The 19,868-nt window shown below is 41.3% G+C and overlaps 1 long non-coding RNA gene across 1 annotated transcript; it reads right to left on the bottom strand.

The window, feature by feature from the left end:
- Nucleotides 1-771: 771 nt before the first annotated feature.
- Nucleotides 772-11,068, bottom strand: LOC148998812 (uncharacterized). The gene is made up of 3 exons (XR_016171104.1): nucleotides 10,874-11,068; nucleotides 10,433-10,630; nucleotides 772-1,625 (listed from the first exon to the last, which is right to left on the bottom strand). It is a non-coding gene; the product is annotated as an uncharacterized LOC148998812 (long non-coding RNA).
- Nucleotides 11,069-19,868: the final 8,800 nt, after the last annotated feature.

Raw genomic sequence — 19,868 nt, 5'->3', positions numbered from 1 at the left:
AGTGTTGAAGTATATACACTTGGGATATTTACTGTTCACGACACTATTCACGTGAACAGTAAAAATCCCAAGTGTATATACTTCAACAGGTTTGATTAATGTGGTGGGATCCTAATCAATAAACAAATCCCATTTAGAGTTGAGGTCATTAGTACGCTATAGATAAAAGCCTACTCTATTTTTGTAAGTTAAGTCTGATTATGTGAATAAGAATGTTGAGTTTGAAAAATGCTAGCTCCTGTTTGAGGGGCTACGGCGGATTTCCAGCAAAATTCTTCTTCAAGATCAGCAACCCACTCAGTCTAGCATCCTTCTTCAACAACCCCAGCAACTTCTTCCAATTCTAGCAGCCATTAACAACCAACAGCATCCTTAAACAAGCAAGTACAGCATACCCCCTTGCCCCCACCTTCCAACCCCATCGCTAGACCTAAATCCCCTACCATCGCAGCCCGTCCCGTCCCCTTCCCTTCCCCTGTCCTGCTCACCACCCTAGACCCCCTCCTTGATGCCGCATCACAGCAGCAGCATTCCCAGGTCCCTACAAACCCCTCCCCATCTCCTTCCCCGACCCCCTGTGACCCTTCCCAGCTCTTCCCATACCCCCTCCCCTCTCTCAGGTTCTCTTTCCCTCCCCTCTCTGACCTGCAGCAGCATCTGAAAGAGCGAGAAAAAAGAAGAAGAGTGAAAAACAAAAAAGAAAAGAAAGAAAAAGAAAAGGAGAAAAGAAGAAAGACAAGAACGAGAGTTCAAGATTTGCCCAAGATCTTTCCCCTTTCTCAAGATTCAGCCCATATTGATCCAAACTGTTCCATTCTTCTTTCCCACCAACCCTTGGGTGATTTTGGATATCTCAAAATCATCCCATAGATATTTGGGTAAAACCCTAGGCATCCCAAACCCAAGCCCACACAAAATTAGATAATTCTTAACTTGCCTATAGGATCTTCCTATAAATTCTTAGAGTCCCACAAACATCCCAAAACTTCCCAAAATATTTTACCATTATTTGTTGGAAGATTCTGGGCGAATCGTCAATTCTAGGGAAATTATTCTAGAAACCCTAGCCCTAGAATCGGGTTGACATCAACCAATTATCTGGTGATTAGTGAAGAATGTTTCTTAGTGCTTGCAAACCTAGAAAATTTTTATGAGACCACACAAATCTTAAAAAACCTCGAAGCACCATTTAAGTTCACCAGTGTTTACTTTGACCATTTCTGTCTACATTCTTTTATTATTTTACAAACATTCAGTTCAGTTGCATTTACAAATCATCAAGCATCATGCGTACTTTCCATCCCGTCTTTAAGACAATCTGTTAGTACAATCCATAATAAAGTAACCATACGAATTTAAATACATGTAAAAGCTTTAACAGGCATAGATTCACTAAGTTTTTCTGTTCTTTATTTTCTTCTTGGAGAAGGGGTTGCATGCTGCTGTATTTATTGCATTCATAATCAATGATAAGTGGATGACAGCTACAACAGAAAAAAAAAATTTTAAAAAAAAAAACAAAAGGAAATATGGGAAGAATTATGAACACACCGTGCAAAAGTTAAATATCTTGAATCTTGAAGGATGCTTCCAAGCATTTACTACATGCCGCTGCATTGTTGAGGCTGAAGTCACCAAATGATAGATAAAAGAAACCAAACCAGTAAGAGACCAGTTACTTCAAAACAAACAAATCTAGAAACTAAAATAGTTGAGATTGATTCTGGTCACAAATTAGACCACTCTCAAATTTCAGATGAAATATATGAGAAACAAAACGTATTTGTTGATCCTAAACATCCTGTAATGCTGTTTGAACTTAATAGCCAATGGATTGGAGCAATTCAGAACTGCAAAACATATGTAGGAGATTTAAGTAAACAAACATGTGAATTTCTTCTTTCTAGAATTAATTTTAAGGGGGGAAAAAGAACAAAACATACTGCTTTCCAATTGGTCAATGTTTAATTCACTCTCAACCTTGGACTATCTATAATTTGAGAACACACCATGGCAAAAACCTTGGCCTTCATGGCCAACACGTAAGATAGCTAAGCGTGGTTTCAAACATTCTGCTAAGAATTTTTACATGCACCCCCTGACTTTGCAGCGAAACACACAGAACCACCCCCCCCTCCCACTTCAAACCTTACGAAAAGGTACACCATGTCAGCCACCGATAAGGACCCTTTCCAATTAATGATTGAAATTCAAAATACTTTTTAATGACCAAAATGCCCCTAACTTGTTAAAATTACTCAAATGCCCCTTAACTTAAATCCTACTCCCAAAGTTACCCATCTTTTTCCTTCCTTTCTTCCAAAACGGGATCTCCGACTTCCCTACCTGTATGGCAACACCTTCCAGATCCACTCCAGCCACAATCCCAGGTCAAAAAAATTGGATTTCTTGAGAATGGAACTGGTAAGTAAAACCCTATTTAGAATCACAGATTCATAACACCTGAAAAAGGGATTATTTCGAGCTCCAGCCACAGTCCCTAACCAAACGGAAAACCCTGTTTGGATCCACAGATTCATTATGCCTGAAAAAGGGATGCCAAATCAATTGGTTTTAATTAAGGGAAAAAACCCAAATATGTTCCTCTTTTTTTTATATATAATTTCACAATGACATTACTTGTGCCTTCTGGCATAAGCTAAAACTCAGTAGATCCTGTTTCCTTTTCAATTACTTCTGCTTCACCTAATCACCTCAGATCTCTTCTGCTATATCTTGTTTAAGTTAGTCTGCTAAAAACAACATCAACCCTGCCCATTTCATACTAGAGCAGAACACATCCCTTGCTCTAACCAAGAACCAAAGGAACCCCTGTCGCACCTAGAATCCCTTTGGATTTTCCCTAAGATTTTGAGCCACTGTAAGGCCACACCAGAATCCGCATGTGACCAGAGTTTCACCCCTCACAGAGCTCTAGTTTTCTTTCCCTAGTCAATGAACAGAACATAATATTAAAAATAAAAAAAAAGGGCTAGAGGAGGTCTAGGGGTTCCAAATCAAAATTTCTTCATTATTGTTTAGATTCACGATCGGATTTGTTGGGTTCAATATTGATCTTTTATCTCATCCCGTGTTCTCTCTTCTGTGAGAGTGAATTTACAAGTGAAATTAAAAGGAGAAGATGCCAGGTCTAGGGCTAAGGGGTACTTGGTAAATTCCCTAGTCTCAGCGTTTGCCTAGGAAATTCCACCAAAGGGGGAGGGTTTTAGGGTTTCTAAGGTGATTTAGGGCCAGATGAAACTGAATTCCAGATCTCAGTCCTACTGTAGTCAGGATTCCAGATTCGAAATTCAAATTCAAATACCAAAGTAGGGTTTCAGTTAGGGTTGGGAAAGGGGAAAGGGTTGGCATTTCTGCAATTCAAAGCTAGGGGTGCTACTGTTCTGCACTTCAGAATCTAGGTTCAGTGGATGAAGGGCTAAGATATTAGGAACTTAGGGTTTTTCTTGAGATTTAGAAATTCTGCAGAACTTCTTGAAGAAGATGAAATGCAGGGTTTTTTCAAAGTCAATAATAATACACAGATTTGGGAAAACAATGTTAGGACTATAACTTAGTACTAGGGGCGACCAAAAGGGAAGGAGAAAGAGGATTAATGGGGCTGGGATTTAGGATCTGCAGGTGAAGGGGTTCCAAGGGTGACATGGGTAAGAGAGGGGTGGGGAACCTGTGGGTGCTAGGGGGAAATGGGGAAGGGCTGGGGAGGTCATGGGGCTCAATGGACTATTTTAGGGTAGTCATGGGGTAGAGGGAATGCTACTGTTAAGGTGCAGCAGCAAGGGGGAGGAGTTCTAGGTTTGCGAAAGCAAGGGAAAGGGTAGGGGAGGGCTGCAGACAAGTGGGGAAAGCTGGGATTGGGGTGGGGGCTTCTCTGACTTACTTGGATGCTTTGAAGAAGGCTTGAAGGCTTTGATGATGGCTTGAAAGCTGCCGGATTGTTGAAGAAGATGAAGAGTCTTGAACAAAACACTCAACTAAGGACTAACCAACAAGGAGAACCTGGTCTTCAACTCAATCAAATTTATTAATCATCAAAACTGAATACTATTATGCTAGAAAGGCTATTTATAGCCTGAAAATGAAAGACTTTGACTGGGGTTGGGAATTCCTAATAAATAAGGTTCCCAACTCTAGACCACCACACTCAAAAGGAATCAAATTACTACAAGACCACAACTCTAGGATTGAAATCTTGGGATCGAAATCTTGAAAAGACACTTGACTTGGGACTCCAGCTACACTTCCCAATAAAAGACAAACCCTAAAGATAAGAACCTTTTGGATAAGGAATCTTATCCACAACTAACTAACTCAACACACTTAAACTCTCAAATAACTTGCAAACTACTAACTCAAACCCCAAAACAAAACAAAAAACCAAAGTTGATCCACAACCCTTAGATCAAGGGAAATCTATCCAAACCCATACTGAGCCCTAACAAGGGGCTGAAAATTACCAAAATACCCTTGGGGGCATTCGGCCAGCTTGGATTGGCCATCTGGATCTGGATTTTGGGACCCAATTATGGATCACTAGCGTTATGGTATAGTAAATTCATATTTGATTTTAAACTTCATTTATATGTGAGGGTGAAATGCTAATCTCCCAACAACTGTTAACAGCCAAGTGATGATGTCAACCGTAGGGAACCTTTTTGTAAGGTCTGCAAAATGGAGGGGTGGTCTGCGAGTATTGCCGCAAAGTTCAGGGGTGCATGCAAAAGATTCTTCTGCTAATCATATGTAACAAAGTACACCAAATAACAGAATCTCCAGGAATTCCTAGTTTTTTATTTTATTTTTTTAACTTTGCACCACAGGTTTGAGATTTTCCCAGCAAAGCACCAAATCAGTTATTTTTTGTGAAGTTTCCTCATCTCATACCAAGGAAATCCCTAACCCATTTTGATGCCAACAGGAAATGTGAATGGTCCAGAATCAAGGCCCCTAAGGAATACCAGTGGAGGAAATATGAAGTAACCAGATTTTGTTGCCTCACTGTGACATCATAATGATCACAACTAACAGTGATTCAAGATTCATCTCACATCAAATTAAAGGCTAGAGCCAGGAGAAGCCTCTACATTTGCTGCCGAGGAGCATGGATTATTCTTAGTTTTTTTTTCCAGCAATGTAATTCCAGTAGAGCAGTGGCAGTTTAGTAATTCTGCCCACCTTTAAGTCAGTAACTGCAACGTCATTTTAGGTCTTCAGTCGTTTTAATTAAATCTATTTTAGTTTCAGCTTTGAATTCATGCAGGCAGTCAAAATTTTGGCTTGCTGAGTCAGTGTAAGAGTTGGTTCAATTGTATTATTAGTTTAAGTCAGTCTTCAAGTCCTAAGTCGAGTTGGTCTTCAAATGTCAAGTTATAAATAGACCCCTTACTCTATGGGAGGCTCTACAGAAAAATTAATTATGTATCCCCCTTCAAGCTTGAAAGCTTGCGTGTGTCATTGCTACTACATTACTGGCTTGAATCAATCTTGGTAAACGCACCTTGAGTAAACCTAGGGTTCTTGGTGACAAAGTGATGTAGCCATCCTTCCAAGATCTTAAACAGAACTAAGCTCAAATTTGAAAATAAGGGAGGTCCTAGTAGAAATAGGACTGAAGGGTAAAACGATAATTTCAGAAAATCATCTAGGAGAATAAGTCTGAAATTTGAATTCTCTCTTCGGGTTAGAGGATGATTCAATTAAAACTTCAACTGTTAGATTTGAAAAAGCAGAATTTGTTAACATCAAGTAGCTAATTTAGGAACTAGTCACTTAATTTTTCTCTTACCTTTTACCTCACAATGGTGGTGCATGTAATTTCTTCTATTTGAATTAGTGAAGCAAGGTGTATTGGAGGATAACTGCAAGTCTACAACACACATCTCTTTTCTTGTCTTTCCATCCTTCATCTCCTTCCTCAGCTCTTCTTCTACATTGTTCATGCTGTTGCCAACACTTGCCGACTTCCAACTCCATATCAGAAATTCAGAACTGATCTCATTGGTCTGGGAGTCAAGGTCTATCGTTGTTTCCTTGCACTAGGTTAGGAAGGGTTACGCAGAAAGGATTTTCATGAAATGTTTTTCAAGAACTGCTGCAACAAGCACGGAGACAGATCTAAGGACGCCATATAGCTATCTCGGTTGAGAGGATCGACCTTCCAAGGCCATCCTTGAAGCCCCAGCTGCTACCATTTCTACAAACTTCTCCACCAGTTGGCAATTTTTCTCAGATTCTTCTCCATCCAGTAAGGTTTGTGTTGTTGATTGGGTGCTTGTGGGTCGCCCTAAGGTGCATTCAGTCCTATGTGCTGCTCATAGTTATTTGAAGATTGGAGTTCCATATCTCAATTTTCTCTTGTTTTTACAGTTACAGCCAGCTCCATTTTTTCCTGAGATCTTTTCTGCTAGGCTATTTCATTTCCCAGATGATGACTGATATGATTTGAAGGGCGTCTTCGTCCGCTACTTCATCGGCCTGAAGGTTTTGCTGGTTGAGACCATTCTCCCCATTTGAGCATACATGCGGACATGTCTTTATTTCCTTTTTTTTTCTCTATTTGTATTGAGATCATTTCCCCCCTCTTTTCAATGTCTGGGAGTAGGAATCAGCAGAAGTTACTTCTCCATCTCCTTCAGCTACTCAAGTTTAGCTGACAATCATAATGATAAGATCTCTCTTGTAAGCACTTCAGCAAGAAGGCACTCACCTTGGCACCCCCGGCAAGTATGAGTGGTTTAAATGTAGATTCCTATGTTATGTTGTATTTTTAACATTTTCAATTAAAGATTCAAAATAGCTTTTGCGGGGTTTGTCAAGAAAGTTGGATATTTCTCTAATAGGCAACTATATAAGCCAATAGGGGTGTGCGTTGGATCTTCTCTCCCCTTCTATTACCCAAAATAGTGAGGGTATGATAATGAAGGCACCTCAGTGCATGCTCTCTCTGTTTAATAAGATGATATTTAAGTGTAAATTTCTACTTGGAATTAAAAGGAAATAGATATGTTTTATTGGGTTGTCTGAGTGACTGAAACTTCATCTTAGTTATAAGAGACATATAAACATACTTTTGATGGAGTTATTTATATAGTGGACAAAGGGAAGTTGGTTTACAAGTCCCACCAAGAAATTACTAGCCCGCCTCTGACCACTACCGTGGTATATATTTAAAGGAATGAACCCCAAAGGCCTATGACATAGGTTATGTTTTGGACATCCAACCTATGTGAAGAAGTTTAAAACCTGAATTAGGTTCAAAGGCTTAAAATGAAGTCAGAGATGACCTGCCTAGTACTATTAATATAGGTCCATCTAATTATATGGGAAATGAGTCCACCAAAATGAAAGGAGGATGAGTTTTGCACTCTTAATCAAGCCAGGTCTCCTGAAATATGGGGGTGTGTTATCTATGGTGCATGATGTGGGATGATCCAAGTAGATGTAGGAATTGAGGTAGGGGTGCAAGTTTGGCCTTGGCAGCCCTGAGCCTGCCCTAAGCCCGAATAGGGCTTGGGCTCAAGATTTTGGCCTTGAGGGCGGGTCAAGGCCAAAATATTTTGTCCTTGACTAGGGCCAACGGCGGGCCTGGGATTACTCTTTAGCCCATCGGGCCTATCCCGACCCGTCCTTGATTTCTTGCCCTAACCCCAGCCCTAATCTTGGCCCTAATTCTAGCCCTAATTTTGACCCTCATCTTAACCCTGATCTTAGCCTTGATCTTGGCCTTGATTTTGGCCTTGATTCTGGCCTTGATTCTGGCCTTGATTCTGGCCCTAATTCAGGTCCTAATTTGGCCTGATCCTAACCCTGATTTGGGCCTTGATCTTGACCCTAATTTTGGCCCTAATCTGAACGCTAATTTTGTCATTGATCTTGACCCTAATCCTGTCCTTGATTTTTACCCTGAACTTCATATTAACCTTGATACTATGAATTCATTGACTACTGTATCATTTTATAGGAGCTTAAATTTTATTTTTAGTTTACCTCTGATACTTTAATGTATTATATTTTTTATGAATTTATTTTTTCTATTTTAGTTTATATGTTTGAAGAGCTTTTGTTTTTTATTTCTAACATTTCTACATCAGATTTTAGTTTGTTAATAGCTGCAATGAATGAGCGTTCCTATGTTTGGTTATTGCTCTTGAAGTTACTAGTTTGGCCACCATAGGTTTCACTGTTAATGTGTTGAACAACACTTTCTCTGTTGAAATTTATGTCAGCAGAAGTGTCATGTTGATAGTGTTTTAATGGTCCAACATGGGAATAACCATTTTGTTTCAGAATTTATGACAGAATGTTGCTTGAGTAATCACTTGACCTGAGGAGTACATTAGAACTTTAAAGATTAGTGAGGCATCATTTTTATAACAACCTTAAGTTTACTTTTTTATTTTGTTGTCTTTTAAATTGTTTATAAGGAGATTCAAGGGGTGATTTTCTTCCTCTTGATTCTCCAGGTTAGTCATCTCTGTTTGATAGGTATTTTAGGCAAACACAAACACTAATTTTTGTTATTATAAATTGTGTGTTAGAGCTCCCAAATCATTCGTTTTCATCATGTTGGGTGTTACTGCTTAATTTCTAAATTTATTTATTATGCCTACTCTAACACCTTAGAAAGGGAGCCTTTTATCTGAAGTGAATTGACATCTGATGCTTGATTTCAATAAATTAGGAACAGTGACAAGGATAGGGCCAATCAAGGTTAGGGCCAGGACCAAGGATAGGGCCCAATCAAGGCTAGGGACAAGGCCAATCATGGCTAGGGATAGGGCCAACTCATCCCGACCCAGCCCAATGAGAGACAATTAGGGCGGGAATGGGTTTGGCTTGGCATAGTAGGGCTTAGGGTTAGGGACAATAATCATTGGCCCTAAATTAGGGGCAATGTGGGAATGGACTTAGATTAGAATATATAGAGTCGGTCTTGGGATTGCAAAAGCCCAGCTCTGTTGCAGCCCTAAATTGAGGTTACTTACCAATGAAAATTTTAAAGGCAAGTTCTCTAAATATCTACAAGAATAAGATAGGGGACAAGGCCAGTTTAAAATGCCCAAATTTTGTCATGAATGGCAGTCGTATAAGGTTGACTGGTAGGATATGATGGTGAGCTTTCTGGCTATACAAATGAGGGAAGGTTTATAAGTTTTAACTTCACCCATACTCTATAGCAAAGTTCATCAGATCTTGTGTAGGTTCAAGTCCGGAAGACATTTATACCAACTTTTCCAATTATGTGAAATATATCCACTAGTTCAATGTTTTATAACTAGATCTTTTCCTAAGACCTATATAGCCAATAGGTGTAAAGCTTGAATGAGTGACTAGCAGACAAACCCTTGTGAGTTCAAGTAGGTTTTGGGCATAACTCTTGGAGGTATCCTTTAGGTAACGTTTGTTTGCTAGTTAAAAAGTGGGTTATGAAAAAGTAAACTTTTCCATGAAATCCCAAAGCATGCTTTGTTTGGTTTAATAAGGTGGAAAAGTGGGTAGACAAAGAAGCCTATCTGCTGATGTAGCATATCACTTTTCCCACCCCACCCACTTTTGAAGTCCCACTAAATTAATGGGGCTTTGTGGGAAAGTGAGGGATACAATAAAAATGGGACTGATATAATAGAAATGGGACCGACATGGGTAATTCTTTTCCAAAATCCTTTCTTTCCTTTTCTAGTCCCCCACCCCACTACATGTGGGTCCCACGTGTTTATTTTTCACACTCCTTATCTAGCAAACAAACAATGCCCTAATCGTGTCTATACAAAACAAGGAGGCTTTAAAAATGTTCTCAAGTTTCTATTTTGATTTTCGAAGTGTGTTTTTCAAATATAGCTTTGTGGATTCTCTATTGTAATTGCACTTAGTAAATGCATCCTTTGCAGTTCAGGGTTAAGGAAAATATCCAGTACAACTTGACCCACCATATAAATTCATCTTACTTCATCAAGAATCATGCAACCAATTACTACTCAACTCTACCATTTGGCATTTGCACATCTCCAGAAGACAAGTTTTGATGTACTGTTTAGTAAAAGAATACTTCATTGACATGTTTTGTTGAAAAAATAAATTATCTTATTTAATATTTGTTAATATACAATTTTTGCCCTATAGGTTCTGCCCAACTCATATATGACAACATCTTCAGGGTTATATTGCACAATCAAATTACATAATCAAAGAATTCCCAAAAATCATACCCAATGATAACGGAAGCACAACTAAATTGAACAGAACCGCAAAAGCAACGCCTTGTATCACAGAATTGCAGCAGAAGCCATACACAGAAGAAGTAAGAGGAGGAGAAGAAAACATGGAACACAGAGGACGAGCCAAAACTACCAGTAGCAGAACCCAGCCATAGGAGAAGAAAGAGAGGAAGAAAGCAACAAACACACGAACTTACATGTCTGTAGTTAACAGAGGCAGCGACAGCGAGCTCCTGCAAGTTCTCCTTTCCTTCTGCTTTCTATTCGATTCCAGTCCCAAAAAAATGAAAGACAATTATTGTTCGCTAGTTCCTTCCTCCCAGTGTCAAATAGAGGCCCTAAAGTCCAAATCGACCAAAACCTCCTCAGAATCTCCAAAAGAACGTCACAAAACCCTGCAAGAAAACTCCTTTTCAGATAAAAAAGACAAGCGAGATGCAATCAATTCTCCTTCGTATTTCAATTTCTTTTCCTAATAAACTCCAAATGGTTCCTTGTATTCGAACCTATAACCAATCCATCAAATCAGTTTGGAAGGAATATTGCCAAATTTCAATCAATTTGTGGAGACACTAACCAATCAGAAGAACCAAATATCTTCCGCACACAGATTCAGAGAGAGAAAGAGAGATACATACCTTTGGGTTTGACGCTGCCAGCGGAAATCAAGCGAAGTGTAGCATGGAAGGATAAGAAGAATTGGAAGAGAAGGGCAGAAGTTGCTGCGAGTGGTGGAGTTCTGACCATCTCTGATGAGGTTAAAGATAAACATAGCCATATGAAAATGGAAGAAAGGGGTTTACGAATAAAAAAAACGAATTTTGCAGCGACGGATGGCGGCACCCCTCAAAACGGTGAGAACTTTGACCTTTGACTTTGACCTTTTATTAGGATTTAGGCTAGACCTAGTAGTAATTGCTTCTCAAAGAATGTTTTCGTAATTTCCACATGCTTTACCAGGAACCAGCACCAAAGCAGTGAAAGCACCGGATTTATGCTGGTAATTACCCTTTCTTTCCAACAATAGCTGTAATTGCCATGTCTCGAGGTTTGTTGAGCTGCTTCTCTCACAATGTTTTCTCTGGATGTGTTTTACCATAATATATAGAAGCAATAAGATTGAGGAGGTCTTAGATTCGAACTTCCGTTCTTATGACCATATTGATGATGACTGAAAAACAAAACGTTTTCTCTTACAAAAAAGAAAAAATTTATCACATTAATCAAGTACAAAATCTTTGTGTATTATGCTTGAATTACATTCATGTTGTATGGACAAAAAGAGTTTGATAGGTGATGTGTCCAAAATCTGCTCAGCCCTTAGATCTCCTTGTGATGACCTGCAAAACGAAAGCGTCAGACGTGGCCCGACCGCGCGGGTCGGGAGTCCACCTCCGAAGGCTAAGTCAGTTGATGGACTTAATCACAAACGGCTCTACTAGAAGCACAGAGCTAAGGAATGAAGAACTGGGAAAAGTGATATAGATCGTAAGCCTCTAATAGTTTACGTCTACCAGTGTGTATGTGAATCTGAGTCCCCCTCACCTTGTAGGCAAGTAAGGTTTATATAGAGTGTACCTTCGAATCTCCTTCATTAGATGCACTTGAGCCTTCTTCGGGTAGTCGTTGGATCTTAACAGTTAGATCCGTTGAGCGATAGACTTCTACTAGTTTGAACTAGTAGAGGACTCCTGAGATAACCCTCTAGGTTATTTGATGATTATCCCTTCAATGATGATAAGTGACAGCCGCCAATTTGTGCCTGCCGTCATTAGGGTAATTAACCTAATCCCTAAGTCGGATTAGGGCGTGCTTATAGCTGATTTAGTTTTCTTCCTCAGCAAGCTATCTTCTGGATCCGGTTCGCTCGAAAGCGAGTCGATTCCCTCCGTCTCGACCGGGGTCGAGGGTCAAACCGAGTATGAACCCGGTTCAATCATATTTCCTCCGTATCACGAGCCCCCGAGACCAAGCGTTTGGTCGATCCCGAGGGCTTGATTTTTAACTGGGTTCTTCGTCAGGCAATAGTCTCTGCGTATCCCATTAAATGTCATATCACATTTAATGCGGTGGTCACTTTTCCTCGAGCGTTGTGAGGGCAATGCCACGCATCTCTTTGCAGTCGACCTATCATGGCTCACGTAACCCAAGCGACAGTTTCCGAACCCCTGTTTCGGATTCGTGAGTTCAAACTTTCAAAACGTTTTCTAATCTCGACCGTTGATGCTGAATCAATCTCGATCGTTCAGATCCCCGAACACTCGTGCGGGTGTTTCAAAAGCGGTTCGTTGTCTTCGTAGGTTTCATTCTTCTTGTCTGGAATTTGAACCTTCGTCGTCTTCTTCGCGCCTTTGCTTCACTGAATCAATAAGTTTACTGATCCTTTTGCAAAGTTTAAACTTCCTATCTCCAGTTTTTTTCTTTTTGTACCTTACTGAAACTAGTGATGGCGGATAATAGGGTTTCTCCGGTACCCAGTGCCAAAAATAGTAGTGGTAACGAAGCTTTTGCTTCCCTTCCTTCCGAACAATCGGATAGTGATAACAAAACCCTAACTGTCCTCTAGCGCGAATTTGTTGAAGTTTCCCAAAAAAGTTTAGGGAGAAAAGCTGAAACTTCCTCCGCCCTTCCTGAGTCTGGATCTTCCAAGACTCCTAGGGTGACTGTCGAGTCTTCTAGGCAGTCAAAACAAACCTCCAGGTCTAATGGCGGACCTGGCTCTGTCCCCTCCATTTTCAAGGAGGAAACCCTTCTTTCAGGAATTCAGGATTTTGATTTTCCTTCTTCTTATCATATTAGGGCTCCCCACTCTGATGAGAGGGTTGATTCGACCCTTCCGGGTGAGTTTTCCCTGCACATAGATGTACTAGAAAGCGGGGTTCGCTTTCCTTTTTTCAATCCTTTGTTTTCAGCCTTTCTGAATCACTGGGACATTTGCCCTGGAATGCTCCTTCCCAATAGCTGGTGTCTCATCGTTGGCTTCTTGGGTTTGTGTTTTAAACTTGGCATTACGTACGCCATCTCTTTCTCTTTTTGTGCACTTTCATATTCTTTCTATCTCCATCCTCCCGGCTGGGTTTTTCTTTCCAAACGCAATAAGGCTGAACTTGATTGGAGGGGCAGCATTCTTGCCAAAGGAACTTGCCCTTCCAACCATAAAAGATGGCGCGAACGATACTTTTTCTGTCGAGCACCTCAATCAGATCTCAACTTCCCGACCGTCTGGAAACAGTGTACTTCCTATTCTGAAAGTAACCGGGGCCTTCCCTTATCCAAAGAAGACGAGGCGGCCATCAGGAAGATCAAATCAATTCCATGGTATCAAGAGATACATGGACTTGAGGTGGAGTATAACTCCATCCTTCAGTACTGGGGCTTGGCTCATTGTGAGCTTTTAACCATCATCCTTTAATTTTACTGAAGTGATACATCTTTTTGTAATTCTGACTCTTGTTCTTCTTTGCAGTGCCTCCAAGAATGAACCCCGAGAATCTGCGGGTGAAGGCCACTAGGGCCGTTGTGACAGCTGAGCAACGGTCGCCCAGAGCCTTAACCACTAATCAAGAAACTTCTGTTCCCTCTCCCGACCCTTCTTACAGGGGTATCAGGAACATCAGGCCCGTGGCTGATGCTTCGGGTAAAGGGAAGAAATCGATGGTGGAGAGGTCAAATGTCTCCTCCTCAGCTCGAACCAAAAGGAAGCACGATATAATTGATGCTTCCTCCCATAAAAAATCCAAAAATTCCGAGGATTGTGAGGAGGTCTTCACCCCTCAGTGGACCCTGAAGCTGACCGATAGGGTGACACAAGACCCTGAGAAAGCTGCAGAATGGAGCTCCCTCAGTCTTATACCTTCTGATCGTCGGGAATTTGAAGCCCTGGACGATGATGCCCTTGTTAGTCAGTCCACAAGATACCGGTCTTCCTGCTTGTTCATTTTTTCATAATCTCTTATGACTTCTTCTGATAATCTCCTCTTCCCCAGGAATGTTGTGTTGAGCTTTTATCAGCACATGGAAGCATTAAGCCGGGTTGGCCGCAACGGCTCCTTGCTGCAGACCTGTGAAGAGAATTTGGCCAAGGCCAATTCTGAGATAGACCAGCTGACAGCAGCTGCCAAGGAGCTGCAGAGAAAGCATGACGAGGAAATGAACTCCTTCAAGGAGGCCCTCGACTCTTCAACGGCTCGTTATGTTGCTGCCGAGCGCGAGGCTAAGAAGCGGAAAGCAGCTGCCACATTGTTCGGTGACAGACTTGAATTTAAGTGTGCAGAAAACGAAGAACACTTGAAGTTGGCGATTCCCAGCAAGCCCAAGCATATCAAGCCAGAGCTTCGAAAGGATTGTGTTCGGAAGTACCGAACAAGTGTACCTTTCTCCAAACTGTTGGGTGCTTTCAACATCCAAGCTTACCGTTTGGGGCAAAATGACGTCTGAGAAAGAATTCTTGAATCCAACCCTTCCTTTGATACAGCTCCCTTTCATGAGGTGTGTCACAAAGAGGTCTTCGGGAAGTTAGACATGGATCTCCCTGACTGGGCTCAGGAAGAGGATGATCCTTTTCCAGCTGACCCAAAATATGAGGAATATCTTGCTGATGAACCGCCACTCCAAGAGGAAAAGTCACAAGCCGAGTCACAGGCTGCTGCTGAAGAGGACTCTGACAACGACAATCCTGAGGAAGGCTCTTCTCAGTCCTGAGAAAAGCTCTCCTGTACAGGGCTCCTCGGGCAACAATGAGGAAGAGGCTTAGGGAGTTCATTTTTTTTTTTTTTGTAAAGATTGACCTCCTTGTTAACGAATAGATACTTCTTCCATGTTTGCCTTAATACTTCATCGTCTCATATCGAAAGCTTGTCTTGAATATCAAAATATAAATGATAATACTTATCACTTAATCTTCACATTCCTCGACGAATGATAATCTTGTAAAGATATCATGAAGAGATGTTTTGGTAAGATGCCTTAGCCTTTATTCTTCCTTACTTCTTCATTTATTGCAAAGTCTACACGTTTCCCTCCTGCTACCTGCGAAGTCCAAACGTTTTCTTGCTTTGGTATACCATTCACTGTTTCCAATGAATTGGTAATACATCCATTATCCCAATGGTGGTGCGACGGTTGGAGGTATTCTCGTATCAGGTGCTCGTTTCCACGTGGCCTCCTTTTGACCGTTGATCTTGCTTGTTGAAGATTTCGAAGCGTTCTTTCGATCTGGGCCATTGGTTGCCTTTGGCTCTCAACCATCGTCTTAATACCTAAGGCTATTTAAAGCCTTCGTGGGTACTCTCCTTCTATCCTGCTATCTGCAAGTTAGATTTGCAAAAGCGACATTCCGTCTTCCTGCTTGCTTCCGTATTCCTCGTACTCCAACAATAACTCTATCAACTTCTAAACAAGTGAGCTTTTTGCTATCACCAATCTCTTCCCCTTCCCCTGAGTAAACTGCACAGTAGTAATACTTGGGGTTTATTTAATGGGTATTCTGAGTAATGCATATCTGAGAGAGAACTAGGGTTTTCCTTCGTTTTTTGTGTGTGTGTGTTTTTTTTTGTACTGATACGGCTCTTTCGTGTATACAGGTGGCTCCCAGAATCGATCCGAACTTTATTAAAGCGAAATCTTGTAAGAAAATCGTTCCATCGGTGGTTGGGGCCAGTGGGGTGGTTTCATCTGGTGAATTCTCTAAACGTAAGGCGATTGCTGTTGGTAAATCTTCAAGTCAGATTCCCATAGCTTCTACTGATGTCACCCCTACGTCTCTTCTGCCTGAAGTGATCGCTCGTTCTTCCCATGAAGATCTTGATCACTCCGTTGTTGATGGCGCTGCTGATGCCCCTGCTGCAGAGACCGTTCGTGCATCCCCGAAGGAGACCCTTCGGGCATCTGAGGCAACTATGTTGGCATCTGATGAAGGTGCGGTCCCAGGCAGTGTTGCCTCTATTTCCAACTCTAATGCTTGTTTGGCATCCTCTGCCCCTCCTTCTTTGGAGTCGGAGGATTTTGCCACTAGGAAGCGTCGTCGGTTGGCAAGTGATGCAGCTCAACCTTCTCTTGGTGTAGCTCATCCTTCTCATCCTTCGCCTGAATTAGTGTCAAACGAGTTTGACAAAGTGTTGGAATGGTGCACTGCTACTCGAATGACTTCTGAGAGTGCAGTTCTTTCCAAACTTCTAGACGAGGTCTTTATGAAGTCAATGGTAATGTAAGTCTTTCTTCATTATCTTTTGATTCTGAAGGTTACTCTTCTGCTCCTTTTTAACTCGGAAGTTGTTTGCAAGAGTCTTACTAGCAACTTCCACAACCAAGTGGAAGCAGCCTCTAGGCTCAGTAAGTAGAGCAATGAAGTTTCTAGGCTTCGGGAAATCTTTGAAGCTAAAGACACTGAGATTGCTCACCTTAGGAAATTAGCTTGGGAGGTTGCAGGAGAAAAGAATTCGGTGATCGATCGTCTCCGGTCAGACTTGGATGATGCCAGGGAGAAGATCCGGCGACTGGAGCGAGGAGTTGGAAAGTCAGGAGCCAAAGGATCTGAAGCGTTACCTCAAAGGCAAGCTGTCATTCCTTTGCCCGAATCCCTTCCAACTGACTTTCGCAGAGCCTGCATCTTCAAGTATTTACACAGTAAGCCCTTTGTTGATATGCTGAATGCTTATAACTTGCAGGCGTACCGGGACGGTGAGAACGAAGTATGGGAATCGATATTAAGGAAAGATCCTCATTTTAATACGACTCCCTACAGTGCTGTTTGCCATCCTGAAGTGTTTACCAACCTGGGTCTTCCTTCTCCTGACTGGACCAAAAATAAGACTGATCCTCCGCCTTCTGATCCGGATATTATGCATTATCTGGAAGATTCTCCTGTTTATTCTCCCCTGGAAGGATTCAATTATAAAGAGCTCGCCTTGAATGCAAGTTTGGTTGAGGACCATACTTCTTCTGGACAAGCTGGACAAAGAGTATGAAATTGCAGAGGATTTTATACATACTGAAATGCTTTTTGTAATCCTCATTTCTCCTCTTCTTTTTCTTGAATCCATACCGATGCTTGACTCATGTGTTTGTTCTAGCAAAGTTGTGCTGATCTTGTATGACTTCTTAATTATCACTGATGATGACTTTCTTTTCTGACCGAAGATTGTATTCAACTCTTGTAATTTCATGTTTGATGTAAAGATTGGCCTCTTTCGGTCTTTTGAAGAAATAAGAAATTAACTTCATCCTGAACTTTGCTAGTCACTTGAATCGCTGTTGCACCAGGTCTTAGTTGTTTTGAACAATGCCTTTACTTAAAGATTTCCAGAGAAATTCAATAAGTCTTTGAAGGAACTCACTCAGGTTTTAAACCGATGCCTTTACTTAAGGATTTCCTGAGAAATACAATAAGTCTTGAAGGAACTCACTCGGGTTTTAAACCGATGCCTTTACTTAAGGATTTCCTGAGACATACAATAAGTCTTGAAGGAACTTACTCGGGTTTTAAACCGATGCCTTTACTTAAGGATTTCCTGAGAAATACAATAAGTTTTGAAGGAACTCACTCGGGTTTTAAACCGATGCCTTTACTTAAGGATTTCCTGAGAAATACAATAAGTCTTGAAGGAACTCACTCGGGTTTTAAACTGATGCCTTATAGTCGGATCTTGTTCTTGAATGTGGTGTATGATGCCCCCCAATCAAAAGATAATTTGTTGAAAGCCAATAATTGCATTGATTGAGTTGAAAATGGTTACATCACGAACAAAATTGAAATCATCAAGGATAAATTTTTTTGAGATGCCTGGCATTCCACGAACGATCCAACTCTTTATGGGTGTTGATGTTCTTCAGCCTGTAAGCTCCTGAACCGACTAGTTTTACAACCATATAAGGTCCTTCCCAAGAAGGGTCCAATTTTCTTTGGTGGCGTGGGTCTGAAGCTAAGGTGTTTCTCAACACCAAATCTCCGGCTAAGTACCGACGATTCTTTACTCGGGTATTATAATGCGACCCTATCCTTCTTTGATAATGTTGGGTTCGTGTTATTGCCTTTGCCCAAACTTCGTCCAACAAATCAAGACTGTCAAGCAGTCCTTGCACGTTCGCTTTTTCCTCGAACTCTCGATCCTGTAATGTCCCCGCCATTATCTCCACAGGTGCCAACGCTTCGGACCCATATGCTAACCTGAATGGAGTTTCTCCTGTGGGTGTTCGAACCGTAGTTCTATAAGCCCACAAGACATTATGAAGTTCTTCGACCCATATAGCCTTGTCAGCTTCTAGTCTTCTCTTTATTCCTTCCAGCAGCGTTCGGTTAGTAACTTCTACCTGTCCATTGCTCTGGGGGTATGCCACTGAGGACATACGATGCTCGATCATATAAGTTCCACAAAATTGCTCAAATTGTGGACAGTCGAACTGAGTGCCATGGTTAGTGACGATAATCTTTGGAATCCCAAAGCAATATATGATTGACTCAAGCACGAATTTCTCCACCTTTTTCTTAGTGATTGTTGCCAGGGCACTGGCTTCAACCCATTTTGTGAAGTAATCAATTGCTATATCAGATATTCCTGTCCACCTGATGCCTTTGTGAACTTGCCCATGATATCAATTCCCCACATCGTAAAGGGGATGGGATCTAGAATTGAAGTCATGGTTTCTGCCGGGCGCTTTGACACCGTAGCATGAATTTGACAATTGCTACATCGACGAACATACTCCATAGCAGCCTCTTGGATCTTAGGCCAATATAAACCAAGTCTTAGAATTGTGTGCCAGGGCTCGTCCACCCATGTGAGCCCCACAAATTCCTTCATGAACTTCAGCCAAAGCTGATTTTGCTCCTTCGGGACCTATACATCTCATAAGGGGTCCAGAATAAGATATGTTGTATAGTCTTCCATTTTGAATGACAAATCTTGTTGATTGTATCTTGATCAATCTTGCCTCTTTCGGATCCTCGGGTAGTTTGTCATCCCTCAAATATTCGACTATCGGATCCATCCAGCAACGCTCCGCTTCAATATAAGAAATTTCTTTTTCATGATAACTTGGAAATGTTATCTCTTCAATGTAGACCGAGCATTGGCTAATCGGGATAGCTCATCTGCCACACATTCCTCGGAATCTGAGATATCTTCAAATTCCGAAATTGCTTTTGAAATGCCTGCACAATCTCTTAATATTTCTGCAAGCGAGGCTCTTTAATACCATACTCCCCTTGGACTTGGTTGACTATAAGTTGAGAGTCACTGTAAATAGTAACATCTGCAATGGACAATGCTTTTGACAACCGAAGTCCAGCTATCAGGGCCTCATATTCTGCTTCGTTATTACTAGCTTCGAATGCAAATCTTAAAGCATATCGAATGATAAATCCTACAGGACTTTTCAATAGAATTCCAGCTCCTTCTCCATCCTTATTACTTGAGCCATTCACATATACCTCCAAAATGGTTGGTATAATGGGATCTTCAATAGTGGTCTCCACTGGTGCAGTAGTTTCTACTACAAAATCGGCTAATGCCTGAGCTTTGATTGCCGTTCTGGGCTTAAAGCTCACTTGGAACTCACTGAGTTCGACCGACCAGGCCACCATCCTTCTAGACAAATCAGGTTTATTAAGAAGTTTACTAAGAGGGAAAGTTGTAA

Source organism: Hakea prostrata, unplaced genomic scaffold (assembly GCF_041222555.1).
Source record: "Hakea prostrata isolate BN-2017 unplaced genomic scaffold, UWA_Hpros_2 contig_129, whole genome shotgun sequence".
NCBI classification, from domain to species: domain Eukaryota; kingdom Viridiplantae; phylum Streptophyta; class Magnoliopsida; order Proteales; family Proteaceae; genus Hakea; species Hakea prostrata.
Note: the sequence above shows the minus strand (reverse complement) of the source record. Positions and strands in the feature narration are given on the sequence as shown.